Raw genomic sequence first — 14,884 nt, 5'->3', positions numbered from 1 at the left:
CAGACCATCCGCAGTCTAAATTGTTTGTATGTGAAAGCACCCCTAGCTGCAGAGCACCAGGAACTGGGAGCAGAGGCTGTGAGGGATTTCAGAGTGGAAAAGGAAGACTAGACTGCAGTACAGGTACTGTGCAAAAAAGGAATTGGAGATATTTGTGAAATGAAAGGAAGGATAGGTCACAAGCTGTCCTCATGCTCACACCATTTCTGCAGTAGACGGTCTTTGGATAACGTGCTTTCAAAACTTATGTGGTTCTTGCAAAGCCTGTTGTGCACAAGGACTATGCCTATCACCTTACTCAGTGTTATGTTTTGAGATCTTGTCTCACAAAATGATCAATAATGTTAACATGAGCAAACTTCAGATGTGGCTTCAGGAATTTATTGTCTTGCAGCAGCTTCCTACAACCATTGGCTCCGAAGTCCCTTCTTCTGGATGATGGTGAGGGAAATGCCTGCGCATGGGGCTTTCCTCACATCACTGGGTAAGCTCATAGCAGCCTTCAGGAGATGCTGCCCCTGACCAGAAGAGTTTTCAGGTTGAACAGAGGTGAATTGGAAGAAGAGTGAGAAAGAAATGTTACGTACAGGGCCCCAGTGCTGAAGTAAGCCAAGAAAGGGAATAAATTCTTTATTCAGAGGGTGGTGAGGCCCTGGCACAGGTTGCCCAGAGAAGCTGTGGATGCCCCATCCCTGGAGGTGCTCAAGGCCAGGGTGGGTGGGGCTTTGGGCAACCTGGTCTGGTGGGAGGTGTCCCTGCCTATGGCAGGAGTTTGGGGACTGGAGGGTCTTTAAGGTCCCTTCCAACCCAAAACAACGTTGGGATTATGTGAAAACAGGTCTGCAAAGTCTGACTTTCTGCACCAACTTTTGCTTCTTCTTAAACAACCAAGGTGCCGCAGTGCCCAGATCTTGTTTCTGTTCTTCCGCGCTTGACCTCTCTCCATTCCTCCACTGCCATGTCTGGTTTTGCTGTGCTAGTGATGGAAAATTTACTGTGGAGCAGAAAGTCTTATGCAGACAGTGTTTGGCAGTTTGTGTCTCAGTTTCCCCTGTGGTAGGGATAATGCTACTGAAATAAAAAAGCACTAAAAAACAAACTGCTAGATAAGAACCAAGAACATAAGCTTTTAAAGACAGTTTCTGGACTCAGATGTTTTTGTCTTGTGTAGTTCTTGCTACAAAATTCACAGTTGCAATACTTTGGGAATATGAGATTGGACTATTTATGAATCAGGACATCTTCCTAGGGCAAATCCCCAAACCAGCTCTAATGCAGTATGTGCAATGGCAGGAGAAATTGCTCCCATCCCTGTAGAAGACGGCACAAAGCCTGGGGTGCCAAACATTTGTGAGTGCATGGGTGCAGGGTGAGTACACAACAAAATGTGGGGGAGGAAGGTGGAGAAAGGAGCTTATGTGAGCAGATGTTGCCTCAGTCAGGTAAAGCTTATTAATTCATTTATCATCTGAGCTGATCAGTGCTACATCTGTCTGGGAATATATGGTTTAGAGGGGGGAAAAAAAAAGATACGCAGCTGCTAGTCCCACTGTGAAAAGGATTTAGTTCAACTGGCTAGGTATAATCACTGCTCAGCTCTGAATTGTTTTTTTCAGGAATAGTTATGCATATCTGAAAGACTGAAAGAGATCCTGTGTTATCTCATTTCTCTCTGGGAGATTGATGTTGAGTTTAAATTTAACTTAAGATGAAAACATCTGTTATTCTCCAGAGTAAATATGTTCTGATACCCTCCAATTGATTGAGAATCAGACAGTTCAGAATACATAAACTGAAGGCTTTTTAAGTCAGTACTGTTTATACTTGGAGCAGAAGTAACGATATTGTTTCCCACTCTCATGAGTCATGACTAGAGGTAATAAACTTTAGAATGTGATGATTGAAAATGAGTTGTAGATGTTCATACATTTTCAGAAAAAAAGAAAAAAGCATGTTATAGACTGTCGGGATTATCGTCTTATGAAAAATTCACATTCGCCCTATTAGCTGACTAGAGCCTACAGCAGTGTCTATAATTGCAATTGTTATGCTAAGTCATTATTTACATTGCAGTTGTACCTGGAGATCTTAAGCACGCGCTTGGGTCTGATTATGTTATGTGCAGGCACATGGGAAATATAAAGTGGGATGTCATCTCACAGCCAGTTTCATTTAACCTGCTCCCCAGCTGAGAAGGAAGGGCAAAGGGCAGTCTATCCCTTTGACAGTTACATTGGGTGCCCCAGGTCTTGGCTTGTCAGCATTAAATTGTGGGTTTGAACGTCTCCTCTGAGGGACTGGGTGCCCAACAATTCTTCTTGATATAAAGTAGCTTAGTTTGAGGCATCAAACAAACCTAAATGATTGTATGTGATGGGACTCGGTAGGTCAGGTAGATTGTTGGGCTTGATAATCTTGAAGGTCTTCTCCAACCTGGACCATTTCATGATCCCTGATGTGCTAACTGGTCAGGCTGGCCTGCTTGACTAAAACCCAGGGGTGGTGTGATGCAAAGCCAGGGCAGCACTGCCTGGTTAACCTAGCTTAAAGCCCAGCCTTCAAAGCAAAGAGACATTTTCTTAAATGAAAAAATTTGGAGAGTATTTCCTGCTGCCTTACTCTATGGCAGTCATATCCTACCCTTTCCTCTTCAAGACCTGTCCTCCTCCTGTCAGCTCTCCAATGCAGTGGCTTCTCAGTTCAGAGTAGTTTGCACTTTTATTCTACTGGCAAATTTTATTCATATGGTTTTATGATACTACAAATGCACTTTACATAGATTTTTGCTACGTAGGGACCTCTGTGATTATTCATACAGGGTGTGAATCTAAAGCCCTGTTGCATGGGGTGGGTTTGGGCTTCAGCAACTGAAAGGAAGCAACAATGCAGCTGACCCGTTACTGTATGCACAGAAACAGGGTGAGACTTGTTTCAACACTGCCCCTGTTGAAGGCTGGTCTCTCAACTGCCCTTCCAAACTGTTATTTTGCTTAATTAAATGTTCCCAAATTTGACTCGAATTGGTTTCGGTTTCAGTTCCAGTTCCCCTTCACAGCATGCAAACTTGGTTATTGCATAAGGGAGTCAGCTCAGTCACAGCACTGAGTGGGCCAGGGAGCTTTTGGAGTAGAACAGTTTAAATCCATAGTGTAAGTATCCATAAACACCTGCCCAACTTCAAACATGTACCAGAACTTACAGAGAAACCTACAGACTGGGCACGTGTGTGAGCACTTGGGCTGGCTCTGTCGCAGGACTACCTTGTCTGTCTAGTGCTGGAAGGTGCCTGCTGCAATTCATGGTTTATTTCTGACGTGGCAAAGCTGGAGACCGTGTGGGTCATTTCAGACCTTTCATCTGGGTACATGGAGATGCATTCCTGGGCTATCTGCTCTCCACTGAGATCTACACCTGTGCCTTTCCCAGCATCCATCTCCCTCACCTCCTCCCTGGTTCCCTGCCTTCCCCCGATTTTGCGTGCAGCTCATTAACCTTTGGCTGGGCATTTTGAAATCATTATCTTGTTTGTTCTGGTACACTATTAGGCTGTTTAGGTGGGTTTATTTTTTTTAAGTTGTTGCCTGATTTAATGAACCCCTCTGCTCTGCCTCGCTGGAGGAGTTGCTAACAGATGGCTGACATTTGTTTTTCCATTTTAAAGATTGAAAAGTAACCCAGTGGGGTTAGTGAGATGCCCAGGTGCCTCTGCTATAGCTTGGTTATTTGGTTGTATTGCTGCTCCCTCTTCCCACAAGCTCTGGGCATCCTTGCTGTCCTGTCCCCGTCAGAGGCTGCTCTGGCTTCTAGCAGTGTCTGATATTTCTACAGCGCTGTGGCAAGGGAGGACTTGTTTTGCATGCCACATAGCCAAGGCTGCGTGGGATGCTGCTTCTAACTGGAGGCTTGGCCCAGTCCCTAAGGAATTTAGTTGCAGTCCTTGGTCTGTGGGTAATATTTGGGGTTAGGGCAGTCATGTTCTTTGTTCCTCAGCAAGGCTTCTGGGTCACTGTGGACTGTTAAACAATTATTTGCTTGCTGGACCTGTGTGGGCAAAGATCAAAAGCCTCTATGTAGTGATGGTAGATAAGCCTTTCTCCCTAAGAGACATCAAAATGGTCTTACTCAACCTGTGCAAAATAAATGAATGTTCTGGCACGTATGCATATATTAAATAAAAAGGCAAATGGAGCAAGGCAGATTTTTCCAATAACCTTCTGCTCTATCTATGAGAAGCTGATAAATTGTGCAGGGAAAAATCCACGCCTCCCACACTGGACCTGCACATTGAGGATCTTCATGAGTGAGGTACAAAGACTTCCCAGAGAAAATCCAAACGCAACAGACAGACTAGTTGCTTGCTGCTGTGTAGGTGAGTCGTTGCTGGTGGTATGACAGGTGCCTGCTTGCTCTTGTGGTCCCCTGACTTCTCATTATAAAGACCTCTTCACTAAAAGAGTTGCTGTCCTTTGCTGTCCTGTACTGAAATGAGGGCTGCTGGCAGTGGTGGCATGGTGGTGTGTACAGATAGAGAATTCCCTACCGTCCCAAAAGTGAATTTGGATGTGGCCAGCCTGTTTTGGAAGATTGTATTCCATGGTATGGATGTAGATATTTTATCTGAATTTGGCTTCTGGGTCAGGGCATGTTTGGTTCACTAGCTGAGACAACTTTGTCCCTTTTCTATTTAAGATATTGCATGTGATCACATGGATGAAGTCTGACTTGGGATGCTTTAAAGAGAGCAAGGACGTAAAGCATGTAAATAACTTTTAAGTCAAATGGTGGAGTATATCATCACTAAATACACGTAGAATTTCTGACCACCCACACCACTTTGTTTCTTTGTCAGAAAGCAAATGTTTCACTGAGTCAACAATATATTTATTTTTTCTGCTCATGTGGAGAAAACACCATCATTACTAGTTATTCCGCATGCTTCTGAATCTCTCCAGTGAATTTGATCCATCCCCAGTTTTGACCTGTGGCTGGCACTTTTACAGGTTGGTTATTTATTGTACACTTTTTCGGTTTTGATACTAAGACTCTGGGGGTACAGGTGAGGTGTGAAAGCTCTGCCCTGGAAGAGCAGTTATGTTGCTGTGAGACTCCTCCAACCTGTCTTGTTCCAGGCCAGCACCAGGGTTCCTGTCGATGGAAATGGCTGGTCACCACAATCTAACTGTGATAAGCAAGCAACTAAAAAGTCACACTGTTAACAGGTCACTCAAGGGATTAAAGAAAAACCCCAACAACCCACATTGCAACAACCAAATAAAATCTGGCTTTTGTACAGTCCTGATATTTACCTGATATACTTTCATTCTCATAACAAATGGAAAACAAATAGCTGCTAGCTCTTTCCTTATTTCCTCATCAAAGGAGTCATTTCCCATCCTGCAGGAACTGGTCGCTGGGCCTGGTTAATCACATTTGCCCTCTATGCCTCTTATCACATTGTACGCTCCTCTTTTTCCAAATTGTGCTGCCTGGCGTTAGAAGGACCATGACAGGACACACCACAAGTACTTCCATGTCCTATAAAACAAGGTGTTTAATAAACAGCAGAGCTAATTAAGCCTCATTTCCTAAAAAAGCCTGGCTCATGTCCTGTTTCCTTTATAGGCAGCTTCCCCTCTGTCATCTATGATGCCTTTAGGTAATGATGAGCTGCATCCATGCTCGTCAGGCAGCCAGCACACTTGTGCTGATGGGTTGCCAGCTGCTGCCAAGCACAGCTTATAACAGGCAGCAAGAACACTTTCTGGACTGCTCTCCCCTATCCAGATGCCAATTTTCACAAAACTTGTACCAATGTAACATCCTGGAAACATCAACTCTTCAGTGAGATTGATTGGCGAGTTAAAATTTATTAGAGGAGGATTGAAAAGTGCATGAATAATCTGATCTCTTAAACATCATGGCTGTAGTGAATCAGGCCAAAAAGGAAAAGCAGCATATATTATATGAGCAATCTGGAGTGATTTCTTGTCTTTATCTCTTCCACCCCACCCCCTTTTTTTTCCCCTACAGAAGATCAGATGTATTACAGCTTAAATTCTGTAATTTTGTTCAGGAATCAGAATCTAACTTAATGTTTTCACTTACTGCTCCTGTTGCAGAAAATATCTTAAATGCATGCTCTGCAAGAATTGTGTAACTGCTTCAGCTTGTCAAGACCCCTTGCTCTGAACTTCTCTAAAATACAACAGTGGAGCTGAAGCTGGTTTCATTTCTGAGTGACCTGCAGATCTATACAGTGTCTGTTACATAAGTTATCTCACTTTATCAGGACAGCAAAGAACATGTTCTTTGGAGCTTTAAAGAATGTTATTTTTGTTAGTTAATCAAGGTCTAGATGTTGAGCTTTAGACTGTTGTCATTTAGTGTGTTGTATTTGCAGTGATACTTAAAACTAGCTATAAAAAAATGTTTGCTCCTTTTAAGGGGTTGGATGGCAAATCCCATCCCATCTTTCCACTGGACATAATGAGTTGTAATTGGCGTGATTACTTTGTCTAAAGGCTCTTCTTCCATGTAAGGCATTCATAATTTGATCCACTCACATGTCATTGCATGTCCATGGGGCACATATACTTGCATACAGCACCAAGTTTATGCACCTTTTAGCCTCTAGACCCAAACTGGTGGCTTCTGGCTAGCTTAGACAAGCTCTATTCTGATTCCTGTCCTCTTTTATATCATCCTCCGTGTGTCCTGTACCATCAATATTAGGCATAACCTCAAATCGCCAAACTTTTCGAAGCTTACAAGCATGTCTTCTTGAATCAAGCCCCTTCCAGGAAGTATGGGCTCCTTTCCTGATTTTAACCAAATACATTGTGGGCATCATCTTTCCCAAAGCAGAATTATGATATTCCATGAGCATGACTTTCAGACTCATCTTACTACCTTAGTTCTCTCTGGACATCATCCCAGGCTGCCCATTACTCTTGATCTACTTGCATTTGGCTAGTATTTATTTATCCCATCTATGCTTTGTGGCACTAGAGGATATTCCTCTCCCTGCTAATAATCTCAATGGAAAAGCTGTCTTTGACTTCTGGCAGACACAGGCTCCTGAAATGGCAGTGACATTCTGTAGCAAAATGTCAGAGTTTGCAGCCATTCTTGGAATAATTTTCTGTGCAAGTTCTGCTCAGAATACAGTAACGAATGGTAATAAAAGCTGAATCAGAGATAATGATGCTCTGCAGTCAGTCCACTCCACTCTGATATGAATGCAACCCAGTGAATGTTCAGATGCCTCACAAGATTCACATCCAAAATCCAGAGTCTTTCTTGAGTTTGATTTTCATTTAGTTTTGCAAATTGCCTGGTTGCTACAAACTGGAATTCACTAACGGACAAGTCCAAGATTTGCAGAGAATGCCATGCCAGAAGGATGTGTTGATGAAAACCATGAAATGGAATGGCACAGAAGATTGAATCCTGAGTTAAGACATGGCAGGTGACGTAGCAAAGAAGAAATGAGCAAAGAAAACCAATAAGCAGCTTCATTTCTACCTTCCAGTAGCGTAGGCTTCAGAACACACACCATACTTTGACTTCCCCTGCAGGGAGCCTGGTCTAACAGCCAGAGATGCACTGATCATCTCGCTGTTCAGAATAAACAAAGTGGTTTTCCAAGTCATCAGATTTTCTCTCCCTGTCTTCATAAGCCCGTCTGAAAAACAGGAAGGTTTGAGCCAAGATAGAAGAAAAAAATGGTTACATTCTGTTTTTCTGAATAACATGCAAACCTCTTCCCTTTCCTGAAACTTTTGTCTTCTATTCTTTGCTTTAATTTCAAGCTTTCTTGAAGGTCACGAAATGTCTTTAGCTTCAGACCTTTCTTGTGGAGTCTAGCATACACAAAACCACTTGTCCTGTTTTATTAATAAGCCATACAAAACAGCCTCCTCTCTCTGAGTTGGATTCTATTTGAAATATGTACTTTCGAGTTTTATTTTGTAAACCAAGTATATAAATATCAGTGGTTGTCGTGTGGAGTGCCTTTGGGATGAAAGGCAAGAATGCAGCTATAATACATCTTAAATGATGAAGTACGTCAGTCTCTGAAGTGCTGTTAGTGTCTAATTGGAACACAATAGGTCAAAACCTTATTATTTCAACAAAAGTAAAAGGGTGGTGCAAGAGCTCTCCATGTGCATGTGGACAGCAGCGAGAGGACATGAACAAAGAGGAGATATGAGCAGCTTTGCACACTTTTTAATGAGGAAAATGCAATATGTGTATCTTTCTAGCATTACTGGAAAACAACTGATTTTTCTATTGAATTATTTCAAATGACAAAGCAGAATCTTTTACTGTAAGCATCTGGAATTGTTAACCAGTGTGTGTCACAGCTTTGGTAACAATTGAGAAGCATGTGAGCTTTGTATCCCACGATCCAAGGTGCTTAGAGGGAGAGAGAGTCTCTTGCAAACCTGAATTACTGTGCTGACATCTGTAACAAAGCTGGGAAGCTCTCATTTTAAGGCGTCCATGCCTCGAGGGGAAAGAAAGATATGTTTCAGCGCTGTTGCTCAGATTTGCTTTATGATGAAGTTTTCACAGAGCCGGGAGATTCCCTTCTGTGCTGATAAATATAGCATTAACCAAAAAACCTCTAATGATTCGTCTTATAGAACAAATACACATGACAAGTAATTTGCAAAGGTGGCAGCTGAACCTACGCAAGACAGATGTCTCAGTGCTCACTGAAAGAACTTCAAGACTGATTTTTGAGAAGAGAAAATATGAAAATATTTCTTCAAAAAAGAAAAAAGACATACAGCTTGCTGCATTTGATTTGCCAAGGCAATAGATTGCTCTTTGCAGGAAAAAAAAAGTGAAAGACAGGGTGCTTGCTCACCCTGCTTTAGATAGAGTTGACATATCCTCTGAGGATTAGACAATCATTTATATTATATATAATTATATAAGCAATCAAATATATAATAAATATAAGGATTACAAACTTCTGTGAGTAGGTGTCTTGTCACAGCCTCTGCATATTTTGTGGCAGAGCGCAAGAAGGATCCAGCTAAGCCTTGTAGTTGCCTTCATTTTGATGACCCAGTAACATCTCAGGTTGTTCTGTTGACTTTGAGGGGTTTGGGATTGGACCCCTGTTTCCTCACAATAACAAGGTCACAGACTTTCCGTGCAGCGTTTAAAACATGCTCCTTATCTCCACCCGGCGAACTGGGGCTGTTTTCAGTTGCGTCTGTTGCAACTCTCAGCTTGGAAATCCTGCTGCATAATTCCTCCTAAGGTCAGCCTTTCCCTGGGTGCTTTCACACTAGGGTGTTTATGCAGATTGTTGTGGTCAAACTCGTCTGACTCTGTTGTTTCTCCTGGCAAATACAGACAAAATCTCAAAGCTGACTGGTGACAGGCCAGCTTCTGTGGGATGGTTTTGCTTCTGCCATGGCAGAGACTGGATTGGCTTTGAAATGGCAAGTTCTTTTTCATGCTGGCGTTAACATCATGTTCACTTTAGTGGACAGAGAGGTGGTCAGGGCCTCTCGGCACCAGCGTGGTTCCCTGAGAAAGCGGCCTTGTGGTTTGCGGCTGATGAATGGTGTTCCTTGGGGCTACCGGGGTGCATGAGCCAACTAAGCTGCTGTCCTTCTTGGCTGAGACAGTAAAATCACTCCTGCAAGGCTGGTTGCTATACCTGTAAGGAAATGGGAGGCACTTTGAATGAACTTTGATCAGAAACTAGCTTGCAATTCTCCAGTATTTATTTTCAGCTAGAAGATGCACATGGTGCTTCTAGGAAATACATCTTCCTTGTCATGCTCTGCTGAAGACAAATTCATATGAGACCAGAGAAAACAGAAAAAGCTCCGCTCAAACTGCTGTACTTCCCTTCTTCTGCAGTTCACTGCCAAGTGCAATAAACCTTGTTTCGGCATAGACTGAAGCATCACAGGCAAAACTTGATTTCATTATTACATTTCATTTGTTTTCTTGGCATTGTCTTGTTCCTGTCAGGCTCCCTGATAATCCATTTTTCTTTTCATTTTGCTGTTTTTTTCCATCCACTTATGTTTACTTAGTGCCCGAATCAATCTCCTGTTACCAGTCATTCATCTCAAATCCTTCCACTTCATAGAGACTACAAATGACTTGGAAAAGTCACTTCTGTTTTATTTTTAAAGGTCATTTGCCAATAACAATGCAACATCAGATCAGGTTTCATACTAGACAGAAATCAGCAAAATAGGTCATTTTTCCTCCCGTAGATGAGCTCTACATTTGCGTATTTGGACCTCAACTTTCTCCTTGGAATCCAGTGAACAATATTTCAAATGCTCCAAAGACACTTGAGGCAGTAAATTGTATTGGGAGCCTGATGTTTAGCTGTGTTTCTTCTTTTGTTTTGCTCTGGTTATGATAGCGGACGCATTCTGACAGGATTGCTTTAAATCAGGAAGATCCTCCTAATAGCACCCGACAGTTTAATTGATGTCTTGGCTTTTCTGTTAGTCATTTTTGGCAGCAGCACACCTTCTACTGCACAGTGTCTAATCCGGCACTATTAATATACTAAGCTCAGCCGCACATACCTGCAATCTGTTTCAGAAAAGGAGCATGTATAAATGACCATGCAACAGGATTTCTTTGTGGAGTGGCTATTAGTTACTTGTACAGTCAAGGACTTGCTCTTTCAGTGTACAGGTTGAATGACAGGAAGAGGTCGGAAGGAAGGGGACATTAATTACAATAGCATTATACATTTTAATGATCTTTTTGAAGGGTGGCTAACTTTGGGGGGAAAGATTACATTTTTTATCTTATTTTATTTTTTTCATGTAAGGAATGGCCAGAACTTTGAAACTAGCCCCATCTCAGTGACATTTGGCACCGGAGAAGCAGATGAAAAGACAACAAGGCCCTACAAACATAATAAAAGTAGATAGCTAAATGGAAGGGTGAAACCCTACCAATATTCATTCCGAGGACAGACTGGAGAAAAATCTGGCATTTATTAGGTATCAGAGAATCTGTGCAAACTCTCCCCTCATTCCTCTGCTCTCAGAATCTTATTTTCTCAGACAGCCTCTTTCCTTTAAAAGATGGGAAATGAACTGCACTGAAATGAAAATTTTCAGTATGATGTATTGATTTCTGTAAGTTTTAGTTTGGTTTTCAAAGTTTTAAATTTTTTAAGTCTTTTTGGATATTGTTCTCTGAAGGTTTTTTTTCTCTTTTTTAAAATTTATTTGAAGAGGTTTATAATTGACTGTGTTCATTTCTTTCTGCTTCTTTTCTCCTTAACCTTATCTCTCACATCTAATTTGTAGCAGATAGCTCTTTTGAAAAGGATTTGTGTGTGTGTGTTTGTTTCTTTTGCCACTGGATTCAGCAGCAGCAACAGCTCTTGGTTCTTTAGATGATTACCTTGTGGTGTCCCTGACATTTCCCTGCCTTTGTATTAAGTATTTATGCTGTAGATAAACTGCTGTTGCTGGAGTGATAAAAGCATGTTACTGAAAGAGTTTTTGTACTGCTGGGTAATTCTTCTGGCTGCACAGAGAGGATTGTCTTCTTTCATGTGGCCAGCAGGTGAAACCACAGAAATGGCAAACACCGTGGAAAGAGACTTTACAATAACCAATGCTTGCTCATTGTCCTTCAGGCTGGTTTTATTTCCGCTGTGAGGAAAACAAATCCAAAATCTGGAGTGTCTTGTCTCATGGGCAGTTTCAGATGAGGATACAGAATTAGGGTGTGTTTCTTGGAAATGAGGAAAACAGATGCACCAGGATGGTTGTGCCAGGCCTGCTGGCACTGTGTGGTGATGTCCCATGAGCATTGCTTACCATGAACCTGCTTTTTATCAAATTCTCTACTTTTTTTCCAGAAAAAAAAAAATAGTAGCGAAGTGAGAAAAACTTGGGTATGTGACGCCCTAACAGGCGAGCAGGCAAAGGTATAGGTTCTACCTGAACAAACCTCCTCTTTGCTAGCATCTATATCAAGGCTGGGCAAAATCCAAGGTGCATATTTCTCCCTTTGTGTTTGTAGGTCCTGGGGGGGCTGTGGGCTCTGCCTTTAAATTCACCTGTATTGGCCCACATTTATGACTTTTTGAGCATGTTTTTGAGCAAAGCAACTTAGATCAGTAGTAAACCAGCAGAGAAAAGGCGTTTCAGAGAGATGGAAACTATTCATGGGCTGGATTTAGTAAGTGGTCTTGTCTGAGAAAAGAGTTTCCACAAGTGATGGAATACTTCCCCTTGGACGGTGCTTTAAGCAGGTTTCTTTTATTATGCCATGCAAAATCAGAACATGTAGTGAATAACCACAGACAAGCTGTGGGAGAAATTGAGTGTTTCACTACAATTAAATCAAGAACAGCTCTTTTGACCCACAGCAGAGCTAAAAGTGGCTCTAAGCACTTAGAGTCATAGAGTCATTGAATGGTTTGGGTTGGAGGGGACCTTAAAGATCATTTAATTGTAACCCCCCTGCCATGGACAGGGACACCTCCCACCAGACCAGGTTGCCCAAAGCCCCATCCAGCCTGGCCTTGAACACCTCCAGGGATGGGGCATCCACAGCTTCTCTGGGCAGCCTGTACCGGTGCCTCACCACCCTCATAGTGAAGAATTTCTTCCTAATATCCAATCTTTATCTACCCTCCATTACATTAAAACCATTCCCCCTTAACAGCTTACTTTTTTTTTCAATGTCAGGTGTGTCTTTGTGAGCCAATCCATACCAAGTAATTTCTTCCTTGTCTATGCCACAATCAAGTCTACACCTTGGCTGTGTCCTAGCATCGGTGTCCTAGAAATTCATCACCACACATGGTACCAACAGCTACAGGATTTCATTGTGGGCCACTGGGTCATGGAAGAAAAAGTGTACCCCATGTCAATACCTTCCTCATTAGCTCTGGCCCGTCTCTGTAGGCTGGGTGTGAGCTGAGGGCTGGAGGAGATGAGGGAATGCAATGGGTCATAGCTTCACACTTGGCTCTCAGATCCAGGGACCACTTATCTCCTGATGTGGAAGAAAGAGAAAAACATAACCATGATTAGAAAGATGCGTAGTGTGTTGGCAGTGGCAGGGTAAATGAACTCTCTCATTCCTGGCAAGAAGGAGTGCAACAAAATCAGTGCTTTAATAAAGGCAACTTAGTATTTTGCATTTACTCTTCTTTCTGTCTTTCAGCATATTGTAAATAACAAATGCTTATAAATTAAGCTACCCTGCTAAGCAAGCAACTTAGGCTAGTCTTAGGAAGAAGAGATCAATTTATTTCTTTTCACAACAGAAAGCAATCTTCTGTTCCCTTAGATCATGAGCTTTTGGGGGGCAGCATCACCTCATCACTACACATTTCCCTTCTCTGACTGGTATTCAGGACGCAGATCTGCAGCTGTGAAGATACAAGCCTGGGAAATCCACTATCCTGTGACTGATGGACAAGACTAAGTGATAAATAATAGAAGGAATTCTGCCCCATTCCCTTTTTTTTAATGTATTTTATGGCATGTGAAATAGACCAACCCCTATCCATCCAAAGCCTCCCGACTTTCTTATTGTAGTGAAAAATGACATTTATCAGCATGGCTGAGTGTTAGGAAAGTCTATTAATGGAAGCAGTATGAAACTGGAAGGAGGTGACTTTTAGCAACAATCACATGAAGCTTTTCTTTTATTAAAGCACTGCTTCAGGCAAGAGTGTGCTGCTTGATTAGTTTTTTGGAGAACAGATTTTCATTCATAATGAAAACATACATCTCAGCCACTGTTATTAATGTGCACATGCTTTAAAACAAAAATAGAATCCAAAGCCAGGAAGCTGTCAGGGCAGCTTAAAACAGTATCAGATCATGACAAGGTGGGCTGTTCGGTCCCACAGCAGTGTTTGTGTACCCTGGGAGGCACGTGCTGCGTGTGAGTCACTGATATCAGTGGAGCAGTCATTCATATAGCAGTCAAACTGGATCCCTGCTTCCTCCCCATCCAGTGGTCTTGGTCCTCCTTTCTAGCGTTTCTTTGCTGTCCTTGGCTTCTGGGATGTTGTGGACAGAGCTGTATGTTGCAAGTTTCTGGGAGCTGGATGCCTGCATCTCATCTGTTTGCTGAACACGTGAATGATTTTTCCAGAGTTTACCTACGTGGGGAGATCCTTACTGTAGTACCTTGCAAAGGGTTAGCCTTTGTTTTGTAGATCACATGTATTTGTTCAGGCAGAATGTGAAATATGAAAGTAAAACAGAGCCCTCCTTCAAAGAGTCACTTTGATTAGAAAAGGCTGACTTGAATTTATTTTCCTTTCTTGGAATCATCTGTGGAGCAGAGCGTGGGACAGAGCCAACGAGTCCTGCTGTTTGGCATTGTCACTCCTCTGCTCAGCACAAAGCATGGCAACTTGCATGTAGGCACATGCACCGTGTGGACAGGAAAGGAGGTTAACACTGCTGTGTTTGCGTGTTGCATGGGCCATATGGATGCATCAACAGTGGCGCTGTGTGAAACAACACTAACAGAACCTAGGAACAAGGTGAAATTGCAGAGTGTCTTCTAGAGAGGGGACTGTGGGAGGGACTTGCTCGTTCATCCCTTATGGGTGTGAGGATTCAAGGAGAGTTAGAGAAGTTTAAGGGTAAACTCAGACCAAAAAGAGTAAGGGCCATTTCCAGCAATGAAGGATGAAAACTCTTCCTTATGAGCACTAGAGGCTGAAGCGGCATCTTTTGCAGCTGATGGGTGAGCTTGTGTCTTTCCCAGTCTTCACTTTAGATCCTCTTCTCCCTTCTTGGTGAGCACAACGAAACCATCCCAAGTTGCACCATAGAGAAGGTGGGCAAACATTGGAAGGCCAGGGCTGGAGTCCCCATCCCCAGAAGTATTTAAG

This window comes from Cygnus olor, chromosome 3, assembly GCF_009769625.2.
Source record: "Cygnus olor isolate bCygOlo1 chromosome 3, bCygOlo1.pri.v2, whole genome shotgun sequence".
Taxonomy (NCBI): Eukaryota; Metazoa; Chordata; class Aves; order Anseriformes; family Anatidae; genus Cygnus; species Cygnus olor.
The sequence above is the reverse complement of the archived record's forward strand: the minus strand, read 5'-3'. Positions refer to the sequence as shown.